An 18,491-nucleotide genomic window follows, 5' to 3' on the forward strand; every position below is an offset into this window, starting at 1 on the left:
CTTTCTTCCTGGGCTCTGGGAATAGTGAGTCGGAGTCGCTATCAGTGTCTTGTCGTGCTCGAGGTTGTCCACCACTTGCCTTCGGAGATCGTTCCGGATTAAGGCGCGCAGCTTGTTTGGACTTTGCCATATCCAAGGCCAAATATTCACGAAGATGTTCGTTCTCAGCGATCATGTTCTCCAGCCTCTGTTCATTTTGCTTTGCTTGTTCCATGATCGCCTGCATTGTCTCGTGCTCCGAAGTCGATGGTGAGGCGAAATTCAAGGCTCGTCATGCGGCGATAGTCTCCGGTCCAAACAAGTTTGTTGGACTAGTTTCATCGTGAGGTATAGGGTCACCACTGACTGTCGGAGGATCTTCTGTCACGCTCTCCATGGATGTGCTTGAGTATTCCCACAGACGGCGCCAATTGTGGGGATGTGGTTTGGAAATACTCTTCAGGATCCTAGGGAACGCTCGTGATCCTCTTCTGGTCACCTGAAAAAGAATAAACACTCCGGTCGAAGGTGCCAAAATTAGCACTCCGACGGGCAAGTTAGTATCTACACTCGAGGAAGCTTGTATTCTAAGTTTAAGCATAATAATTCTCACATACCTCTTTAGGACTGAAGATCTTGTATTTATAGTATTCTCTTGGGGCCTGGCCCACTCCTAGTCCTTGCCATGTACTTCTACACGGCCCTTGTTTCACTGGCAGGAATGCCGACTCTTTTATTCGGCCCCAAAATTGGATAGGGTCAATGCCGAATAGAAGTTATGTTCTGGACCGGATTGATCTGCTCCTGTTGATCCAAAATTATTCGGCTCCCACAATTTTCTATGCCTTCTCTGTATCCGAGAGTTTGGTTGTGGTCGTCACTTTGAAGACTGATTACAATGCGCTGCGCTGCCATCCAAACTAGGGGCAACTTTCCGTTGCTGTGTAGCGCCCTTTGGAACATGAGGCAATTTTCCATTATTATGGATCTGAGATTGTGCATCTCGAGATTAGGTTCCATGCTCGTTGAGCGGTGGCCGTTTGCAAAAACAGTTTTTGAGAATTTTTAATGAGTTGACTAATTCTCTCAAAAATTATTCCATTTTTCCAAAATTGGACCATTTCTTGGACCCAAAAAGGAAAATTTTCAGTGCTCATAGCCTGACTTGCATGATTTCAAATTAGAAAATCAAACAAGTATGTTAATCTAACTCTCATGTTGGTCAAAATTGTTTTAGTAGAAAACCAAAATAAAAAATGGTCAAAATGATGAACTAGGGGCACAGTTGAGTTAGGCTTCCTGTCTTTACCCCATCGTCAACATACTTGCCAGAAAGGGTGCTCTACCTGCCAGAAAGGGCACAGCTGAAGCTGTCAGTAAACAGGCTGGAAGCTCTCTCACCCTTCGAGCAGCGAGGTATCAAGCTAAGTGCGAAGCACGAATTGGAATGGATTAGGATATTCCACTCCCTCATCTGGACACATCTGATCATATCCAAACTCCCCAGCAGAACATCGTCAACCGATATCAGCTGCAGATTTGCTACACACCCAGTTGTAGCGCAACCCCTCTGTGGGAAAGTTCACTGTTGTGAGCAGGAGAAAGAGAATCTAGCAGAATGCTAGGGGCATGAACCCGCAACTTCCTGTTTATCCATCGACCACCCACGGGAGGGATAAAAAAATGAGAGATTGAAGAATAGAGAGACGTGCGTTGAGAGAAAAAGTGAGAAAATGACTTTTTTAGAAAAATAGAGATTGAGTGAGAATCACAAATAAGGAAGGATGGGAAACATACCCGGAAAAACTGGCTACTTGCACACCGAGAGGTCTCTCGCCTTTGTAACACGTCTGTGTGTCATGTCTTTTGTTTTGTTTGTCTCGATTCTTGCTTTGAGTCGGTCCGAGTGTGTCTCGATGTGTTTAGGTTGTTTACCTTTCTATTTTCAGTTGTTGAGTCTTTTTCGCTGTGATCAGTTGTAGGCTCAATACTCGGATTTGTTTTGTGCTTAGAGTGCTGTGACATTCTCCACATTTGTGCAAAATAAGATTTGCCCTTTCATAAAACCGTACGGTTCAACCCAGGTCATGTCAGAACAGTGGAACCAAGACCTATCTGAAGCTGTATAGGTTCCAGCCTGCAAAGCAAAAGAAAAGAGAGAGAATTTAGAGCATCTGCTTTTGTTTCAACTTCTGCAAGTTCCGTCACTACATCTAGTATCTGCAGAATGAGCTGTCTTCAGAATGAGCAGTGTGCTGTATGAGCTGTGAATTCAGAATGAACAAGATACTGTGTCGACTATTTCAAAGCCAGAATGGCAAGCATATGTGCTCTCCCTGAGCACCATTTCCCGCCAAAGTTACTTTGGCTTTGCAATGAGGGAAAGTTGTGAGTATGATCAGGAAGAAAAGCGGCATCCGTGGTTTCCCCAGCAGATGTCGCTCCTTGTCAGTATTCCAGAACCTTTTTGTACTATGAGTTGAAGGTTAGTGTTCGAAGAACACAGGGGGGGATCTCCATCGGAGTAGAGCGGTTCACCACCACTTACCTCGTGAGGTGCTTTCTAAAGCACCGCTTTATTTATTGCATTCCTTAAACATCATGCATTGTATTGCATTCTACCTATCTTGTTTCTTTATCATTTATGCACGGTATTGTATGTACCATTCATTTTAGACAAGTTTCGATTCAGTTTGACTGATACCTTTCTCCTCTCGCATTCGGCATGCGTTTGGACCTATCTTTCTCCTCTCACGTTTGATACGCGTTTGGATGACTGCGCTTTCCTGCACAGTCCTTTCCTCTCCTGCGTGTGATACGCTGAGAGATGCTCTCTTTCCTCTCTCGCGTGTGATACGCTGAGAGGTTTACCTTTCTTCTCTTGCATGTGATACGCTGAGAAGGTTCTTATTTTTTCGAGACACGGGGATACGTCCCTATGTCTCTTCTTCTTTTTTTAAACACGAGGTTGTCTCCCTTTGTTTCTCCTTCTCTGGTTATGAGCATTTGGAATACTCTCCAATGCTCGTGCCATTTCCGAAACACAGGGATACGTCCTTATGTTTCCTTCTTTTTCCGAGACACGGGGATATGTCCCTATGTCTCTTCTTCTTTGTGAAACACGGGTTTGTCTCCCTTTGTTTCTCCTTCTTTGGTTACGAGCATTTGGAATACGTTCCAATGCTCACGCCATTTCCAAAACACGGGAATGCGTCCTTATGTTTCCTTCTTTTTCCGAGACACGGGGATACGTCCCTATGTCTCTTCTTCTTTGTGAAACACGGGGTTGTCTCCCTTTGTTTCTCCTTCTCTGGTTACGAGCATTTGGAATACGTTCCAATGCTTGCGCAATTTCCGAAACACGGGGATACGTCCTTATGTTTCCTTCTTTTTTCGAGACACGGGGATACGTCCCTATGTCTTTTCTTCTTTTTAAAACACGGGGTTGTCTCCCTTTGTTTCTCCTTCTCTGGTTTTGGGCATTTGGAATACGTTTCAATGCTTGTACCATTCCGAAATAGCCGGGATATGTCCCTATGTTTCTCTTTTTGTTTCCTTCCTCACACGATTGCAGCGTGTTTGGAATTGTTTACCTCTTCTCACAAATTCAGCGTGGTTAGAGTTTTGTTTCCTCCTCACACGATTTCAGCGTGTTTGGAATTTATCTCAGGTTGCACTGTATACGCACCTGATTGTTTGTTTTTAGACCTTTTCTCACGAATTCAGCGTGGTTAGAGTTTTGTTTCTTCCTCACATGATTTCAGCGTGTTTGGAATTTATCTCAGGTTGCGTTGTATGTGTGCCTGATTAGTTGTTTTTCTTTCTCTCTTAATTCCAGGATGCTTGGAATCTATTGTCCCCCTTTACCTTACTTGCATTTTGCATGCATTTTATTCGCGCTATCTTGCGCACCCTCATTTGCACTGTTTTGTGCATTGCATTTCATTCGTGCTATTTTGCGCATCGCGCTATTTTGCGCACCTCATATGCACTTGTTAGTGCATTGCATTAGTCGCGCTATCTTGCGCACCCTCATTCGCACGGTTTTGTGCATTGCATTTCATTCACGCTATTTTGCGCATCGCGCTATTTTGCGCACCTCATCTGCACTTGTTAGTGCATTGCATTGCATTATTCGCGCTATCTTACGTACCCTTATTCGCACTGTTTTGTGCATTTCATTTCATTCACGCTATTTTGCGCATCGCGCTATATTGCGCACCTCATCTGCACTGGTTAGTGCATTGCATTATTCGCGCTATCTTGCACACCCTCATTCGCACTGTTTTGTGCATTGCATTTCATTCGCGCTATTTTGCGCATCGCGCTATCTTGCGCACCTCATCTGCACTTGTTAGTGCATTGCATTGTTCGCGCTATCTTGCGCACCTCACCTGCACTTGTTAGTGCATTGCATTGTTCGCGTTATCTTGCGTAGCTCACCTGCACTTGTTAGTGCATTGCATATCATTCGCGCTGTCTTGCGCACCTTTCTTCCACTTGCCAGTACATTGCATTGCGTTGTTTCTCACCTTCTCTAACTTGCGCTGTTACGCACCTCCTCTAACTTGCGTTGTTTCGCATTTCTTTAACTTGTGCTGTCATGCACATCTAACTTGTGCTGTTACGCATTTCTCATTACTTGCGCTGTTACGCATTTCTCATTACTTGCGCTGTTACGCACTTATTTTTCTTAACTTGCGCTGTTACACAGGTTATGTGTGCTGTTACGCACTTATTATCTTATTGCGCTGTTACGCATGTCTTACTTGTTTTACTTGCACTGTTACGCATGTTTTACCTGCGCTGTTACGCATGCCTACTTTCTTAACTTGCGCTGTTACGCAGGTTATGTGCGCTGTTACGCACTTGTTATCTTAACTTGCACTGTTACGCAGGTTATGTGCGCTGTTATGCATGCTTATTTCTTTAACTTGCGCTGTTACGCATGTTTTATTCCTTAAACTTGCACTATTACGCATGTTTACTTGCGCTGTTACGCATGCTCTCCTTGTTTTACTTGCGCTGTTACGCATATGTCTCTATCTTGCGCTGTTACGCATACTATCTTTAACTTGTGCTGTCACGCGTGTTCCACCCGCGTTGTCTCGCACCCTCAGGATTGCATTGTCTTGCACCCCTTCACTTGCGTTGTCACGCACTTTTCACTTGCATTGCTATGCATGTTTCTAAGAATATTGTACCTGTTGAGTTTCTTTCTCTTACAGGCATGATATTGTATGTACGGTTCATTTGGAGTCGGCACGACCAGACGAACCGGACAGTATTGTATGCACTCCACGATAGACGTGGTGAGAATTGCATAATTTTTTTACATTCTTTCAGTTGAAATATGTAGGACTGTTATTCATTCGCTTAAAATGTTGCATTTATTTTGCATAACTGCTTCATTACAGTTTTTCTTTGCATAATCATAAGTTATGCTCTTGCATCTTGCATATCATTTGCATTATGCCCCAGCCTACGCACGCATCTCTGCATGCTTATATTGAATGTCTACCTGAGTCTTCGACCTTGTTAAAAATGGGTCGTCTCTGGGCTTTGACACTCACTCCCGTCACTTTGTGACTTTCGAGTTCTGTCAAAGAGGGACAACTGTAGACACCCCATTTTTGACCGTCCTCAAGACCCGGTTGTGCTTGCAGGTACATCCAGCCACAAGTTCGATTGCTCGTTGAGTATTCGACTTTTGCAGCGGAACGTCACAGGTTCGAGCTTTCCAAACCCTGTATCCTTTCTGCCCCATTCTTGGACCATGACTTGGTCCTTTTAGAATGTGTTTCTTGGTGCACTGCTGGCCACCTTTTGGCCCTGCCGGTCTTCACTTTGTTACTGTCGGCCATTGATTGAGCCTGCCGGCCATCAATGAGCCACTGTCGGCCATCCCTGATGGCCGACAGCACCACTGTCTCAGCAGGTTTCACTCCAGATCTTTTTTGCCAGCTAGAATCCTTTTATCTGCCCTCCATACACGTGTATGGAGGGATGAAGCTCTTGCCAAGCTTCTTGAAGAAGCTTTGCATTGCTTTTCTTCTATATAAGGAGAGAGCCTCTCTCCTTAGCAGAGGTTCAGCATTTTTTAGAAGAAATATCTCTCTCTCTCTCTCTATATTGTTGTTGATTTGTGCCTTGAAGTCCATTTTCCTTTCACTTTTACACTACAATACTTAGAGATACACCACCATCTTTGGGTTGAGGTTCTTGGGAGGACTTCTTAAGCTCTGAAAGTGAGGTTTTACCCCCTGAAGTTGCTGGTTTCGAAGTTGATCTTCAAGGGTGAGTTTCTTCCCCTTTTTAGCACTTTTTTGTACCTAATTTTGGCCATCCTTGCATATTGTTTTGAGGCCTTGATTTCAACTGAAAAAAGTCTTGTATTTAAGTGCTTTTGAAGTTTGTTTAAGGTCTTTTGGCTGTTGAGGGTCTTCAACCCTCTTGTTGGCCTTGTTTGGCCTTGTTTTGAGCCATGCCTTAAGGCCCCCGAGCTAGCCTTGGTTTGGCCTTCTAACCACTGAAATCCAGTGGATTTTCAGTGGTAGGCATGTGGTTTGGAGGTCTCAAATCAGAGGGGGTGGCCCCATCTCTTTTGGGTTTTGTTTGCTTGCATTTTTGGCCTTCCAAAGGAGCATGCCTCTCTGTACTTTTGAGGCTTGGTTCAAGCCCTTTTTTGTGAATTTTAGGACCTTCCTTGGCTCTGTCCATGGCTAGTTTGGTCACCTTTTGCATGCATCTTGTATGTGTAGTGTAATCCCATTTGTAGCTCATCAAAGTAGCATGTTTGCCTAGCTTGTGTTGAGTCCATTTCAGTAGGTTTTTGGTGATGTTTTACCATGCCTTAGATCTGTTTTGGGTTGGTTTTTTCACTCCATGGATATGCAATACACTTGTAGTGTAAATCTCATAAACTAGCTTTATATGCTTCTTGCTTTAGCATGTCATCCTAGCTTATGTTCAGTCCATTTCAGCATGTATTTGGTCATCATTTGGCATGTCATGACTCTATCTTTTGCTAGTTTGGTCGCATTTTCCATGCTCCATATACTTGTAAAACAAATCTTACTTACTAGCTTTATGTGCATGATGCTTTGACTCATCATCCTAGCATATTTTGGCTTTGCTCCAGCATGATTTTGTTCTTATTTTGAGGTGTTTTAACACTATTTTGGACTGTCATGGCCATATCACTCATGCTTTGTATAGCTATAGTACAAATGCTTAGGCTAGCCTTGGGTTTTGAGGCCCCTGCCATGCCATACATGTGATGTTTGCATGCTTTGCCATCATTCTAAATGTTATTTCAGTCCATGAAATGTGACCATACACTTCCATTTGACATGCTTTTAATGCCTTGAAGCCTTGGCTCTTTATGCCTCATGAATGGATCATTGTGCACGCCATTAAGCCTAGGCCTTTGGGTCATCATATCAGTGCATTTTTGGTCTTGTTATACCATGATGTAACTCTGTTTTATGTTGTCCAAGTCATGCCATGTTTGGTTTTAATAGGTGTAGTGCATTGCCTCTTTTGTAGCCTTGCATGCTCCATGTTTTTGGCCTTGTGTTCTAGCTTGTGTTGGCTAGCTTTAAGCTTGTTTTTGGTCTTGTTTGGACCTACCTTGGGACTGTTTTAGGTTCCCTTAGCCCTTTGGGGCTTGCCTTGCATGGCCATGGCTTAAGTCCCTTTGCTAGTTCTTAGCTTTTGAGCTTCATGCATGCCATGCTTGTGTTATGTGTGTGATTTGGCATCATTCCTAACATCATTTCAGAGCATGTAGTATTGTCATACTTGCATGCTTTTCACTCCTCAAGTGTGCTTAAGAGTTGCACCTTTATGCCTTAATTCTTGGGCCCATTGGCATGCATGTTTGCCTTGCCTTTTCATGCTTCTCATGCTATCAATTCATCACTATTGGCCACTGATTTTAGGCATGGATGAGGCCTATCCATCTTTAGTGTAAGCCCATCTTACCATGCTGTCACATGCTTGTCCCACTTTGTATGTTGTTCCATACTTGTCCGCCTTCACATGCCTTGCATGTTTGTATATTCATGTTGCATTTTATCATGTTGTTCAAGGTTGTTACCTCACATCATGCTTATATGCCTGTTGCAGGCTCGTCTTGCATATTGTTGTATGCTTGCTCTACCTTTGCATGTTGTCGCATGCTAGTTCCATTATATGTTGTTTCATGTTTATTACACTGCATTTTGCATGCTTAAGTCGTATTGCATGATTGCATGTTCGAGTTAGCATTGTCTATACCATGCTTGTTTTGCATTGTCGTTTGGATTAAAGTGTTAATCCAAGCACGAGAAACGAGGGACGTTTCATACTTCAAGTGATGAGACGTGTCTCAATTCTCGGTTGCCGACGCTTTTGATGATTCATGATAGAATTTTAGACTTTATGTGTTTATTTGTGCATTCATTTCATATTGATTTGCACAAGTTGGATCTTTGGAAATCATACATCGGGATGCGTGATTGATGGTCGTGGATCCGACTATGTCTCTCCTTTTATGTTGTGTGATGATATGGGGTGGTATAGTGCGTACATACCCTTGGGAGACCCTCCATTTTCTCTGTTTTATGCTCTACTGCAGCTTGGTGTCCCAGTACACCAGTGGCCGGCAGTGCCTTATTGTTGGCCGGCACCCCTTCATTTTTGGTCGGCAGTGGCTCCCCATGGCTGGTAGGCCACTGATGCACTCCCCAGCATGTTTTTGGTAAGGTTCAATAGGAATTCCTTGAGGACACCCTGCAGAAAGGGTCTCTAAAGAGCAATCGGAGAGCGTTTCGAGGCGAGAAACCGAATGCGAGCATGCATACCCTTCTGCTTCTGTGAACAGAGCTGGAGCGGCTTTATTTGTTGCTTTTCATTTGTAGTTAATTAATTAATTTGTTAATTAGCTAAAGTTTTGTAATAATTAGTTGTAGCTAGTTATTCAATTCGGTTATGTAATAATTAATTAGCTTGTTAGTTAGTTAATTAGCCGGCATGTATTATTTATTCGGACCCTCCGTCGAGAGGGCCAATTTTGTAATAAGTGTGCGTGCGTGTGTACATGTCTTCCAACCCCCATTTCTTTCTCCTTTTTACTTACCTACTTACGATGGTTAGTTTTAGAGCACATTTTGATTAGCATCCTTATGCTATGCATGTTTGCATCATTCATCTGTATTGCATGCACCGGGCTCGGCGCATCATACTAACTGCATCGTATTTCAATTCCAATTTGAATACATGTATCAGTGTAGCATTCACATGCCATCTTAGGATAGCCGAGTCTATTTCTAGTTGCATTTTGCATGCGTTGCATTAGTCATCTTAACATGAGCTAAGATCATGCATTTGATTACTAACTAGCTATTGTTTTGGCTCGGAGTACTAGGTAAGCTTTTACGCTTTAACATACTGCATGTGTGTTATTGATTGCCATGTTAGCATGCTTACCATGAGGCTAATTGCTTATGTGATATAAACTGTCTGAATGCCTGTGGGTGAAGGTTGGATTGCTTGAATTGGAACAATTCATTGAAATCCGCATTTTAGCCTACTTGCGAGTAGCAAACTTCAAACCATTTTCCAAACAAAACGGATATGCGATGCTTTGTTCCAAATTAGGCGATCTAGTCTATACTTGTTTACTGTGCGCATCACATAGTAATTCTAGCTAATTAACCGGAATAAGAATACATGTGTTTTCAAAAACAAGATGTCATGCTTAGTACATGCCGATCTTTGATCGGGCGAGCGGGGGTGCTCATAGATGACCTTCTCCAATCGTACCCAAGTTCCCGAGCCGAGGAAACTTTGGTGATGACGGACACGTGGCCTTAGGCAACGAGTCAGAGTTTCCTAAATTCCCCCAAAATAAAATATTTAGGTGGCGACTCTGTATCTGGCAAAGCAGTCCATGTTTGGCACTTCTTTCTTAAAAATCAGTTTTCCAAAACGATTTGCCGGATTTGGCCTCTTTGGTGATTTATCGATCTTGCATTACATTTTGCGAGATCAGATTCAGAACCGTGACATTTGAGTCCGAACTATAGCATGAAGCCCTCGAGGCACGTCCACAACGGTCATTGGTTGCTTCGAATCCAATACTACCTCTATCTTGGTTGGATCTACTGCAATTCCATTCTTAGATATTACGTGTCCCAAAATTTTTACTTCCTTTAATGAAAACTCACATTTGTTTGCCTTGGCATATAGCTGATTGTCGCTAAGAATCTGGAGAACAATCCTCAAGTGTTGTTCATGCTCCTCTTTGAACCTTGAGTAAACTAAAATATCATCAATGAACACCATCACAAGCTGATATAGATACAGCATGAAGATCTTGTTCATAAGGCTCATAAATACTGTCAGTGCATTGGTTAGTCCTAAGGGCATCACCACAAACTCATAGTAACCATACCTAGTTCAAAACATAGTCTTCGGTATGTCCTCATCTTTGACTCGTAGTTAATGGTAGCCTGATCTAACATCGATCTTGGAATAGCACTTTGAGGCTCTAAGCTATTCAAAAAGATCATCAAACCTTAGGAGTGGATAACAATTCTTGATCATGGCTCAATTGAGTTGGCGGTAGTCGATGTATAACCTTAACGTCCCATTCTTCTTTTTAGCAAACAGAACGGGTGCTCCCTACGGTGAGTGAGTTGGCATGATAAATCATTTTTCAAGCAATTCTTGTAATTGCTTCTTCAACTCCTGAAGTTCTGCAAGTGCCATATGATGGACATCGATTGATATCAGAGCAGTCCTAGCTTGCAGTTCGATACTGAAATCTATATCCCAATTTGGTGGTAATCCGGGTAATTCCTTCAAAAAAAAAAAAAAAAAAAATTCGCATACTTGTAGACACTCTATTTTTTACTGACTATTAAGACTTCAGGAGCTTGTAGGCCTCCCAATGATGAAATGTTAATACCTCCATCCTCAGAATGTTGAAAACTTCTTAAAGTTTCTATCATACTCTATTTCGGCAAAAAAATTGACTTCTTACAAAAATGACCAAAATACCCCTAAACCTGTTTTTAGTTAAAAATTGATTTTTCAACCCTGAGAGACAAGGGAAGCACAATTGCAATTGGATTGATGATGTTTTCCAGAATTACTGATCGATTGTATAAAACAAATTGATCTAAGTGCAATTTGAGCTTGCTTAGGCTATAAGTAAACAAAAGCCATGGAAAACCGCACCTAATCATGCAAACCTGCACCTAACCTGCAAAGTTGACACCTAGACCCCTAGCCGCACGTGTGCCTGCATGTGCATGGTGTGGCCGCAGCTGGATTATGTGGCCGCACGTTCCCCCGATAGCCAGAAATGGAAACTTTGCAAGAATGACAATGCGAAATTGAAGAAAGGCACTAAGGAGAAAGCGATGCTCAACCCTACCAGCCTTCTCTCGCTTCCTTCCCAAGCTAGGAGTGCCTATAAAAGCACCCCTTTTCGCTCTTCAAGGGGGAGACAAATTGAAGCCTTTTTTAAAGAATTTGAAAGCTTGAGAGAAAGAAACCCTCCCCCTCCCCTTTAACTCCGAAAATCCCACCTCTCGCCAACCTTAAACACTTAAAAACATCCTAAGGACTTGTAAACTTGACCTATAATCAATAATCCTTGCTTCAGGGAGGCTTGTAAGCAAGAAAACAAGGTTTTCTCTTTTTTTTTTTTCCTCACTTTTCTGTGAAACAGAAGTTAATCTTCTATCTTTTGGTTATTTTTTACCTTTTTTTCTTTCTTTTTTTCAAGTATGTAATCATCTAGGGTTGTTAGGATAGCATGATCATCATGTAGTTCATATATTTTATTTTTATTTTTTATTTTTTATTTCTTTTCTTGTTTCTTCTCACATAGTATGATCATAACATAGCTCATATATTTTATTATTATTATTATTATTATTTCATTTTCTTGCTTCTTCTCGCATGCTTTCATTCATTTTTCATTAGAACAACATGTCTAGGTTAATTTAAATCATGTAGAATCCATGTGTTAGGCTCGGTTTGAATCATCATGTAGTTAGTTTGCATTTTTACTCTTTATATGTTATTTGCTTTTTTCTGCATAAGAGTCATTAGTAGCCTCCACCAGGCCTAGGTTCATTTTTTTTTTTTTTTTTAAGTTTCATGTCTAGATCATATTTATTCATGTTTTTGTATGAAAGATGCTGGTAGCGGGCGCATGGGTAAGTCTCCTTGTCTTTCTTGGCATGTGTGTGCTTCTTGCATCTTCTTTTCAATTATGCAAGTTAAATGCTTTCTTTGCAAAATTGTATGTTTTGAATGTTTTGTTAAGTGTTGTTTATTTTAGTTTGATTTTATGGCCATGCTTTATTTAAATCCATTTTTGATGAAAAATCTTTATTTTAAAGGAAGTTATGGCTTTATTATAGAAACTAAAATGAATGACACTTGTTTGTTGAATTCACCTAGTTCTAGGTTAGTTAAAGGTTTTAGGCTTAAAATGAAGTTTGTAAATAATTAACCACTAAAATCATAAAATATAAAGTAAGTAGAGGCCAATTTTTGGATTGGGCAAAAGGGAGTGCTTTCATTTAATGACCTTCCCTTTTTGTACTTAAGCTTCAAAACTTAGAAATCTTCTAGTTATGACGGACTGGTCCATAACTTAATTTTCATTGTCAAAAGTTTCATAATTCCCCTTTAAAAGTTAAGTGGCGGCTTTTTGTTGTTAAAACAAGTTAGTTCAATGCTTGTGTGAGAAACGGGCCTTAGACTCGAAAAAGGCACAACGCCCATAGTTGGTGACTCTGTTGGGGATTTAAGTTAGCTTGACTTGAAAATTTTTATTTTATGAGATTAGTGGTTAATTTTTAATTGCATTGCATTATTGTGGGCTTGGAAAACCTAGCTTCCTTGCATGATATCCCGTGGGCTATGTTATGTCAACAAGCAAGCGTCAGATTTTGCTATTATTACCATTTGATCATCCCCTTGAAATCCAAGGTGGCATGAGAGATATATTAATAATCATAGCTGATGCACCCTCTTGAGTAAACCTACATTTGCATATAGAGAGCTTTAGCACCTTCCAAGCTAGGATAGGATTGTAATGTTGCCTTTTTTTATGATTTAGTAAATCTTAGATCCTATTTCCAAGTTAGGATAGGGCAACCGTACCCCCAAATAGACATGAATGCAAATTATGTGCTTATGAGGTATCTTGTCTTGAATGGAAATGATGTGATTGTATTTCAAAATCAGAAGCTGGAAAGGCAATGATTTGATTCCAAAATCTGACAGTCTGATTAGGCAGTTATTTGATTCTAGGGAAATCTGAGGAATTCTAGGTAATGATCTGATTCTGAAATCTGGTGTTCAAGTTAAGCAGTGATTGATTTGGTCTTGATTCGGTCTTGATTCTAGCAATTAATGATGAATTAGGGGGTGGTTTCTTAACTTAAAGGATTTGGGTTTGAAATTGAATTCCTACCTACGCAATCAATTGAGAATGATTGCCTTTTCAAAATTTAAAAGAAAAAAATCCCTAAAAAAAAAAAAGGATAAAATTGATCAATCAATAACTTCTGGAAAAAAAAAAAAAAAACTTTTCATCTTAAGTAGAGCCTTGGAGATTATGGAAGGTGTTTGATTGAATGGATATCTTTAAGTTACTGACTTTAGGGGAATTTCAATTTTATGGAAAAATGGTAGATAAGGAAGTGGTGATCAAGTCTTCCATTTTGAATGAAATTCCAATTCCCCTAAAAAGCATTGGACTAGAAGATAATCCCTTGATTGAATATTTGGAATAACATCCAAAGCTCCTTTGGGGGGAAACAATTTTTATTTTTTATTTTGTTTTTAAAAAGAAAAGAAAATCTCAGTAGAATTTTGGAAATCATGGAAGGTATTTGATTAAATTAAAATCTTTAGGTTATTGACTTTGGAAGGAATTTTGATTTTATGCAAAAGTGTTAGACAAGAGGTGATGGCCAAATCTTTCACTTTGAAATAGAATTTTGAATTTCCTTAGGAGATATTGGACTAGAAGATGATTGTTTGATTAGATGCTTCGAATGAAATCAAAAATTCTTTAGAAAAATTTTGAACTAAAATTTGAGTAGAGTTCAGAAGTTACAGAAAGTGTTCTCAATTGAATAAAAGTCTTTGGACTGCTAACTTTGGATGAACCTTAATCTTATTTGAAAGATGGTGGATAAGGAAGTGGTGACCAAGTTTGCCATTTTCAATAAAATTCTGATTCTTCTATGAGATACTTAGCTAAGAATTGATTATTTGATTGAGTACTTGGAATAAAATTTGAACTCCTCAAAAAATTTTAAGAGAAAAAAAAATAAAAAAATTTACCTTGAAAATAATTTAGAAAAAGCAAAAAAAATAAAAATGAAAGTTGTAATTTGATCATGTTCTTTTGAATAAAAATGGGATATTTTTTGGTGGTTAAGTAATAAATGATGGGAATGCAATTGTTGGGTTGATCGCGTTGGTAAAAATTCTGAAAATTTCTCAAACTCCTTGGTTGGGAAACCATCACCTAATTGATAACGATGATGATTTTGAGATACTATGGTACGTTTGAACAGAATTTGACTAGGGTACATCTGCCTATTCACAGGATTGTTTTGCAACCATTGCTCCTAGTAAAGAAGTTTCCCAAGATAAGTGGGCCAGACTTAGTTGTTTGTCTCTTACTCAAGATATAGTTGACAGAAAGCCCGTGTTAGTCTCACTCAAGCCACCAGAGAAGAAGATCTGCAAGCACAAGCACAAGCACAAGCACAGGCCTATCCGAACAACTTAGCCCAATCCAGAGTTAGTGGATACAGAACCAACCCGCATTTGTTAGTTCCTCTAAGCCCAAAGCACATCAGGTTTCTGAGCCTAGAACCAGAGATCTTGATGGCCAAAGCCCAAGAATTAACTGATCTGATTCATGTACTCTAGAGGTCTATAGACATCTTATCTGTAACTATTAACGCCCAAGATCAAACTCTGAACCAATTGCAAGCCCAAACGGCCTCACCACCACAACTGCTACCAGAGCAGTAACAAGTTTTGCGGGAGAAAGTGCCGATTATAATAATTCTGGTTTAGACTTGACCCATTTACCTGCTTCTGGATCTAAGTGTCCATGTACTTACTTATTGTTCATTTCATTTGTATCTTGTGTCTTGTTGAATTTGGTTGTTGGGAGTTTTGGTTGTATTTGGAACAAGTTGGGAAGTCAGTTTTTCAATGAGTTGTTGCCTAGATTTTTGTCTATTCACTCAAGTAGTCTTTCTTGCGCTCGACCAGTCTTTTATAGTTTGCAAAACTACTAGATGTGTGATATTTTCGCTCGAGCAATACTTCTTGCACTTAAGTAGTCTTTTACAGGTCTGAACTTCTAGAGAGGGTCATTGTATGCTCAAGCGGTGGTTTTAGTCGCTCGTGTAGTGCCAGTTTTTGCGATTGTTCGCTTAAGCGGTGTTTTGGTCGCTCGAGCGGTCGATGCGTATATCATTCTGAGAAAGGGCCATTTTGAGTCGTTTTTTCATCTCATTCTCTCTCTAAACATTTCAAAACCCTAAATCCATTTTCTCTCTCTCTCTCTCTCTCTCTCTCTCTCTCTTTCTACGTTCTTACCTTCTAGCTCTAAATACTCTCAATCCATTGGTTTTCTCACCATAGTCCATTGGAGAAAAACGTAGAGCTCGGCGAGGGCTTTCTTTTAATCTAAGCGGATCGTTGTTTCATCGCTGGTGTTTTTTTTGGATTATTTTCTCTTTGCTTCGAGAGGTAGGGATTTCTTTGTTCCTTTTCAATACTTCGTCTATAGATAGTTATGTGGTAGATTTTATTGCATGAAAAACATGTTTATTATGAATTTTCGAAAAAGCATGTAAGAACGATCTAGGGTTTGATAATGTGGAGTTTCAAATTGTTAATTGGTTGTTGTTTTGGTTAATTGGAGGATAATTTTACATGTTGATACTGAAGAAGGGAAAAAACCCTAATTAATACTTTTAGCTTAATGGATTGAGAAAGGGGTAAAGTTGAACAAGAGTTGTGTTTTATTTGTTATGTCTTGTGTAAGTGTGTTAATTGTTAAATTGAAGAGTTAACCATGATGATGGGACTAATTGGGATTGATTATGTTGAGTGGAAATCGGGTTATGGCTTTAAAATCATGGATGTGGATTTTAAGGAAATAGGTTTTGGAAATAAAATGAAATATAATCTTTCGTAAATTGAGAATGAACTTGAGATTTGATTTTGAAACCTTTAAATATTTCTATTATAATTGTTGTGGGACTTAAGGTCCCGTGAGAATCGAATTACTATTTCACATGTATTTAATACATATGTTTAAAGGTTGTGTTCCTTGGTCATTGGTGGAGAATGACATTGTGATGTCAAAAAGATTATGTGTACGTGGTACACTCCGGTTATTTATGCTTGTGGTGTATTGTGAATTATGCATGCGCTGAGAATGAGAGGTACCATTACCTTCTAGCTAGCGCCTGGAGAAATTGGCAGAGATACAATTATCTTCCAGCGGGTGTCTGGCAAATTGGTAAAGGTCCCATTACCTTCCAGTCAGTGACTGGTAAATTGGCTTGTGTTATGGAAAGATATATTCTTGGCTTACCGTGCTTAAGGTAGGTAGAGTAAAGTTCTATTTATCATTATTGTCCTAGTGTATCAAGGAGGATCATGTGTTATGATGGTTATGGTTCAGGAAGACTGGGTTGTCTTATATGTTGAGTAAGAAATTGTTGGGTGTTTGTTGCTTTCATTTTTAGTATGGGATGTTATATATATATATATACACATGTGAGAGTATCAAATAAATTGTTGACGGTATCTTTTTAACTTTGGACTAAAGACCCGAAAAATGTGATCAACGTATTGGAAATGGACATAGGTGTAGACACCCCATTTTTTACGGCTCTTAAGACTTGGACGCCACTGATTGATCACTCGATGATGAAAGTTATGATGTACAAACATTCGATTTCTTCAGTAAGAAGAGCTTACAAATCCCAACCTTATCCCCATTTTTGACCAAAGCTATTTTAGACCTTAAAACCCTTTGGTACAATTGAATGAAATGGAGTAGCAATGGAATGAGAGTGAGAATAGAATACAAGATTGAATGGAATAAAGTGTCCATTTTCATTCCATTGTTTGGTTGCCAACATGCAATGACATAAGAATCGAATGATAGTTTTCATTCTTATGTTTAGTTACAACTATTAAACCAATGACATGTAATAAATTTTTATTATTTATTTATTTTTTTCAACAAACCAGTAGCGACTAAGTTAAAAATTTGTATTAATCATGAAGTGATGGTATGAGTCATGGTAGTGGTGGTGGCCGTTGCGACATTAGTGGTGGTCATACCAGTGGTACTAGGATGGTAGTAGTGGTAAGGTGGTGTTGTGGTGGTTGAGGTTGTGATGATGGTGATTGTAATGGTGGTGGCGGCAAGTAATGACAGTAGAGTGATGGTTTTCACGATGGTGGTGGCAGCGGCGGCGGTGTGGCTTTTGTGAATGTGATAGCAGTGGTGGTAATGTAGTGGTTGTGGCAACAGAGACAGTGGTAGTGGTGAGAGTGGTGGTAGTAGGGTAGTGGCTCTAACGATGGTGATGGTGGTGATTTTGTGCTTGTGGTTGCGGGCGTGGAAATAATGGTGGTAGTGGCCATATCGGTAATACAGTGGTGGTGGTATGGTGGTTATGGAGTAGTTATAGTGGTGGTGGTAGTAGTGGTAATAGGGTGGTGGCATTGGCATTAGTGATGGTACTAATGGTGGTGGCAGCGATGATGGTAAGGTGGTAGAAATGGTGGTAGAAGAAGGGAATAGTGGTGATAATTAAATGATAATGTTTTATGGTAATTCCATCATGGAATAGAATGACTATTTCTTTGGTTGGATGAAGGAATTGACATTTGCAGATTCTATAAGCATACCAAACAAGGCAACGAAAATACAAAATTAGAATGGACATTTCATTTGAACCTATTTCATCGTACCAAATGTGCTTTTAACTTACAAAAGTAAAACAAAACCTAACTTGAAATTTCATGATTAAAGGTATTTAATGATAGAAAAATGCTTGAGACATCTAATTTATCATTCTTTGAGACCATCCCTAATGATGTGTTTGACAATTGCCAAATTTTGATTTGTCAATCATTCCATAATCTGCGGTCTAACATCAATGTCAGATCATTAGGAGTTATTTGGGAGTGATAAATTAGAGAATGTAGAATTGTTTATAAAATAAAATATCTATTTATTTATTTTAGTTGTATATTATTACTCTTTTTGCAAGATGGAGGTATTTAATGATAAGCCACACCAGTTTATAATATAAAATTTTATTTATTTATTTATTATTGGGGTTTATTACACTTTTTACCGTCAACTATTGTCCAATTATCTATTTAGTCCCTAAGCTACTGATTAAGCATATTTAGTCCTTAAAATATACAAATCAAAACCT

This window comes from Camellia sinensis, chromosome 10, assembly GCF_055761805.1.
Source record: "Camellia sinensis isolate YWXY chromosome 10, ASM5576180v1, whole genome shotgun sequence".
Classification (NCBI taxonomy): Eukaryota; Viridiplantae; Streptophyta; class Magnoliopsida; order Ericales; family Theaceae; genus Camellia; species Camellia sinensis.